Source organism: Hippocampus bargibanti, linkage group LG05 (assembly GCF_051943395.1).
Source record: "Hippocampus bargibanti isolate YZ-2025 linkage group LG05, ASM5194339v1, whole genome shotgun sequence".
NCBI lineage: Eukaryota > Metazoa > Chordata > Actinopteri > Syngnathiformes > Syngnathidae > Hippocampus > Hippocampus bargibanti.
Window position 1 is genome coordinate 19456953 of NC_142738.1, and position 6928 is coordinate 19463880.

A 6928-nucleotide genomic window follows, 5' to 3' on the forward strand; every position below is an offset into this window, starting at 1 on the left:
GATAGTGGTTTACCCTCAAGCTAACATGACATACTGTACATGTGGCATAGATACAACACAGCCGACAGTCACATTGACTGAATTCAAGAAGTCAACATTGACTTAAAATTGGTTAGGAAGAAGTAAAATACTGTAATAAAAATACAATCGCTTTGTTAAGGGGCAGATTGGCCGGTGGTCTCTTTTTACCACACACAGCTGGCAGTGTATCACGTATGTGTTTTCATTTGGGAATCTCAGACATGACTACTCTTGTCACATACCATCCACTCGCCTTCTCATCTTCATCCTTCCTTCACTTTAGTCTGCGTGGCCTCAAACCTGGATGACCTCCAGTCATGCTTGAGTTGCCTTACACCGTGTCTCATCCCTCTAGAAATAAAGGGTGGAGACGACTTCAGTCAGAACGCGGCAATAAGAGTCATGCAGAGGAGGGGGATCATTGGACAACAAAATACATTATTGTACCAAATCAGCTGTCATTGAAAGCAGTACAATTGCTGCTAAGAGTTGTAAAGAAGAGTGAAATGGGAGACGTCGGAAGGGTGGCAGGGGGACAGACATGTACACTATAAAGTAGTTCTTCGTTGACACTAAGCGTGTATTAGTGGCCCATATACTGGAAAGCCGCAAATGATGCCTTAATATGTGATATTTTTGTTTTTACACATCTCACGTTCCACACACACATTTGCGGATATTGAGGCAAGTCACTGCTAATGTACTTTCTATTTTGATTATGCCGCACTGACCACCCAGGCACGACAGCTGCATGTTAATGAATAAATGAATGAATTTCAGCTGGTTTGATCCACCGCCATCAGTCGGCATCTCACTATTGGTAATGACCTCAATAATGGTGCAGACTTGAATGGGATTTTAATTGATTTAGTGGCTATATGTGTCCTGTACTCCTCAGATAAAAAAGTACGTGTATAGGAGCTGATCATATACAGCTTGTTTTCCGGGAGCCAGTTAAACACTGTCGTATTGGAGCAACCTTTTTAAAGCCAAGATCCTGCTACTCAGTTCAATAAAAGTGTCATGAACATTTACATATAAAAACGACATAATATAAAGTACTCAACACAAATTCCAAATAAAAAACAAGTCACAAAAAGAAATTGTGAGTCCTGCTCAATGATCACCGAAATAGCTTCCAGCATTATACTAAGTTGTATTTACCATTCCAGCTATACACTTTTTCCATTTATAGGCCCGGATAAATACAGAGGGTTGTGTCAGGAAGGGCATCCAATGTAAAAAAAATTTCCAAAACAAATATACGAATCAAACCTCTGAATCCCATACCGGATCGGTTGAGGCCCGGGTTAACAACGGCCGCCATTGATACTGTTGACCTTCAGGGTGCCAGTGGAAAATGGACTACTGTTGGTCGAAGAAGGAGAGGAGGGATGTGTGCCCGGAGGAAAAGAGAGAAATGGAACGCTAAGAGTATAGAACTAAGAGTAGGAACTTTGAATGTAGGAACAATGACAGATAAAGGTAGAGAGCTGGTTGACATGATGCAGAGAAGGAAGGTAGACATACTGTGTGTCCAGGAGACCAGGTGGAAAGGGAACAAGGCTACAAGCTTAGGGTCAAGTTGTTCTATCATGCTGAAGACAGAAACAGAAATGGAGTTGGGGTTTACTTAAAAGAGGAGTTTGTTAGGAATGTCTTAGAAGTAAAAAGAGTATCAGATAGAATGATGAGTCTGAAGCTAGAAATTGAAGGTGTGATGGGGTCAGCTCTGAGCCCCTTCTTGTTTGCTATGGTGATGGACAGGCTGACAGACGATGTTAGACAAGAATCTCCTTGGACCATGATGTTTGCAGATGACATTGTGATCTGTAGCGAGAACGGGGAACAAGTGGCGGAGAAACCAGAGATGTGGAGATATGCCCTGGAAAGGAGAGTAATGAAGATCAGTCGCAGCAAGACAGAATATATGTGTGTGAATGAGAGGGATCCCAGTGCAAAAGTGATGCTACAGAGAGAAGAGATAAAGAAGGTGGATGATTTTAAGTACTTGGGGTCAACTGTCCAGAGCAATTGAGAGTGTGGAAAAGAGGTGAAGCAGTGTGTCCAGGCAGGCTGGAGCGGCTGGAGAAAAATGTCAGGTGTGATGTGTGATAGGAGGGTTTCAGCTAGGATGAAAGGAAATGTGTATAAAACAGTGGTGAGACCAGCCATGATGTTTGGACTGGAGACAGTGCCACTGAAGAAAAGACAGGAAGCAGAGCTGGAGGTAGCAGAGCTGAAGAGGTTTTCTTTGGGAGTGACCGAGTTGGATAGGATCAGGAATGAGTACATTAGAGGGACAACTCATGTTAGAGGCTTTGGAGAGAAAGTCAGAGAAGCCAGACTGAGATGGTTTGGACATGTCCAGAGACCGACTATATCGGAAGAAGGATGCTGAGCCTTGAACTGCCAGGCAGGAGACCAAGAGGAAGACCGAAGAGGAGGTTTATGGATGTGGTCAAAGAGGACATGAAGGTAGCTGGTGTGAGAGAAGAGGATTCACAAAACTGGGAAAGATGGAGGACAATGATTCGCTGTGGCGACCCCTGAAGGGAAAAGCCGAAAGGAAAAGAAGAAGACAGGCTCAATGCAAGTTTGTTGGGCTGCTCTATATGCTCGTCCATTCGCTTGTAGTGCCTGAGACTATGACGTACTTGCTGCCCATGTGTCATTAGTCGTGGCGCTACTGATAAGCCTAATTCAAACCATATAATGTTTTCCAGCCGGTCATTAAAGAAGTGAATTAGCACTGCAGCTGCATGAAAATATGCTGTTCCCATTGCCGGTGTGAATATTTAGGATGTTGTGGAGATATGAAAGCTTACGAGGCTTACAATGCATCTGTAAGACAGAAAATAAGTTGATAGTGTTAATCATAGGTTACTCATCTTGCTTTGACTGCATCTCTTTGCATTTTTTTATTTGTTTCTTTTTTTGTTTCCCCACGACTTAAAGTATTACTTTTTAAAACAGTACTGTATTTGTAATGGCCCAACTTTCCCATGACAACAAATAATTTTAGATATACAGTAAAGTCTCGTTATATCGATATCGGATATATCGATAGTCCCGGTTATATCGATACTATTTCTATGCACGCACGGAGAAAATTACATGCAAACAGGGTCGGATATATCGATAGTCCCGGTTATATCGATATTTTTTCGGACTCCCTTGAATATCGATATAACGAGACTTTACTGTAGTTATACTTTTATACTTTCAAACACATTGGAAGTGATTATTATAACAGTGTTTGTTATTCAGCTTGGAATTTTGAATATTGATTACATCAGTTTCTGGCCAGCCAAAATGATTCACTCAGATGGCCTATGAGGTGTCATGTAAAGCAAAATACACACAAAGTACAAATCCCTCGTTAATTTGCACAAAATACACGTCCAGGGGGAGTTGTACTTCTGCTTTTTACTTTTTCTGTATTCTACCATTGAATAATCAACATGTAGTTGATTATTGTAATTTAGTAACCAATTCACAGTTTTTCGGAATTGCAATGCGATGCGTCTGTAAATATATGTATTTACAGTTGCAATGTGGGTTCTTGTGGAATGAGGCTGGGTGGGGTTGCACATTTGTGATGATGGCTTTTGGTCAGCGAGCCGCATGCCGCTTTTGGCCGGTTCCATGCGGCTCCCGGGCATTCACATGATAAATTGAAAACGCTTCGATGGGGGCTCTGCATTCAAACGGCCTATATCACCTTCCTTGATTGACAGACAAGGGAACCAATCAGATGACCTTTGAACTATGCTAGTCAGTGAATTACCTCTGATTTTAATACATGGGTCCCATTGTAGCTATCTGGATCACTTTGCTGCTGTGAAATGTAAATGTCTCCACTGCGAGACTAATAAAGGCAAATCCAATCCAATCCAAAGTTAAACACTGTCGTATTGGAGCAACCTTTTTAAAGCCAAGATCCTGCTACTCAGTTCAATAAAAGTGTCATGAACATTTACATATAAAAACGACATAATATAAAGTACTCAACACAAATTCCAAATAAAAAACAAGTCACAAAAAGAAATTGTGAGTCCTGCTCAATGATCACCGAAATAGCTTCCAGCATTATACTAAGTTGTATTTACCATTCCAGCTATACACTTTTTCCATTTATAGGCCCGGATAAATACAGAGGGTTGTGTCAGGAAGGGCATCCGACGTAAAAAAAAATTCCAAAACAAATATGCGAATCAAACCTCTGAATCCCATACCGGATCGGTTGAGGCCCGGGCTAACAATGGCCGCCATTGATACTGTTGACCTTCAGGGTGCCAGTGGAAAATGGACTACTGTTGGTCGAGGAAGGAGAGGAGGGATGTGTGCCCGGAGGAAAAGAGAGAAATGGAACGCTAAGAGTATAGAACTAAGAGTAGGAACTTTGAATGTAGGAACAATGACAGATAAAGGTAGAGAGCTGGTTGACATGATGCAGAGAAGGAAGGTAGACATACTGTGTGTCCAGGAGACCAGGTGGAAAGGGAACAAGGCTACAAGCTTAGGGTCAAGTTGTTCTATCATGGTGAAGACAGAAACAGAAATGGAGTTGGGGTTTACTTAAAAGAGGAGTTTGTTAGGAATGTCTTAGAAGTAAAAAGAGTATCAGATAGAATGATGAGTCTGAAGCTAGAAATTGAAGGTGTGATGGGGTCAGCTCTGAGCCCCTTCTTGTTTGCTATGGTGATGGACAGGCTGACAGACGATGTTAGACAAGAATCTCCTTGGACCATGATGTTTGCAGATGACATTGTGATCTGTAGCGAGAACGGGGAACAAGTGGCGGAGAAACCAGAGATGTGGAGATATGCCCTGGAAAGGAGAGGAATGAAGATCAGTCGCAGCAAGACAGAATATATGTGTGTGAATGAGAGGGATCCCAGTGCAAAAGTGATGCTACAGAGAGAAGAGATAAAGAAGGTGGATGATTTTAAGTACTTGGGGTCAACTGTCCAGAGCAATTGAGAGTGTGGAAAATAGGTGAAGCAGTGTGTCCAGGCAGGCTGGAGCGGCTGGAGAAAAATGTCAGGTGTGATGTGTGATAGGAGGGTTTCAGCTAGGATGAAAGGAAATGTGTATAAAACAGTGGTGAGACCAGCCATGATGTTTGGACTGGAGACAGTGCCACTGAAGAAAAGACAGGAAGCAGAGCTGGAGGTAGCAGAGCTGAAGAGGTTTTCTTTGGGAGTGACCGAGTTGGATAGGATCAGGAATGAGTACATTAGAGGGACAACTCATGTTAGAGGCTTTGGAGAGAAAGTCAGAGAAGCCAGACTGAGATGGTTTGGACATGTCCAGAGACCGACTATATCGGAAGAAGGATGCTGAGCCTTGAACTGCCAGGCAGGAGACCAAGAGGAAGACCGAAGAGGAGGTTTATGGATGTGGTCAAAGAGGACATGAAGGTAGCTGGTGTGAGAGAAGAGGATGCACAAAACTGGGAAAGATGGAGGACAATGATTCGCTGTGGCGACCCCTGAAGGGAAAAGCCGAAAGGAAAAGAAGAAGACAGGCTCAATGCAAGTTTGTTGGGCTGCTCTATATGCTCGTCCATTCGCTTGTAGTGCCTGAGACTATGACGTACTTGCTGCCCATGTGTCATTAGTCGTGGCGCTACTGATAAGCCTAATTCAAACCATATAATGTTTTCCAGCCGGTCATTAAAGAAGTGAATTAGCACTGCAGCTGCATGAAAATATGCTGTTCCCATTGCCGGTGTGAATATTTAGGATGTTGTGGAGATATGAAAGCTTACGAGGCTTACAATGCATCTGTAAGACAGAAAATAAGTTGATAGTGTTAATCATAGGTTACTCATCTTGCTTTGACTGCATCTCTTTGCATTTTTTTATTTGTTTCTTTTTTTGTTTCCCCACGACTTAAAGTATTACTTTTTAAAACAGTACTGTATTTGTAATGGCCCAACTTTCCCATGACAACAAATAATTTTAGATATACAGTAAAGTCTCGTTATATCGATATCGGATATATCGATAGTCCCGGTTATATCGATACTATTTCTATGCACGCACGGAGAAAATTACATGCAAACAGGGTCGGATATATCGATAGTCCCGGTATATCGATATTTTTTCGGACTCCCTTGAATATCGATATAACGAGACTTTACTGTAGTTATACTTTTATACTTTCAAACACATTGGAAGTGATTATTATAACAGTGTTTGTTATTCAGCTTGGAATTTTGAATATTGATTACATCAGTTTCTGGCCAGCCAAAATGATTCACTCAGATGGCCTATGAGGTGTCATGTAAAGCAAAATACACACAAAGTACAAATCCCTCGTTAATTTGCACAAAATACACGTCCAGGGGGAGTTGTACTTCTGCTTTTTACTTTTTCTGTATTCTACCATTGAATTATTAAATACATGTAGTTGATTATTGTAATTTAGTAACCAATTCACAGTTTTTCGGAATTGCAATGCGATGCGTCTGTAAATATATGTATTTACAGTTGCAATGTGGGTTCTTGTGGAATGAGGCTGGGTGGGGTTGCACATTTGTGATGATGGCTTTTGGTCAGCGAGCCGCATGCCGCTTTTGGCCGGTTCCATGCGGCTCCCGGGCATTCACATGATAAATTGAAAACGCTTCGATGGGGGCTCTGCATTCAAACGGCCTATATCACCTTCCTTGATTGACAGACAAGGGAACCAATCAGATGACCTTTGAACTATGCTAGTCAGTGAATTACCTCTGATTTTAATACATGGGTCCCATTGTAGCTATCTGGATCACTTTGCTGCTGTGAAATGTAAATGTCTCCACTGCGAGACTAATAAAGGCAAATCCAATCCAATCCAAAAACAGGGGACTGGTCCCAAATCCACCATGAGGGGGTGTGGGCGGGTATGAGGAGGA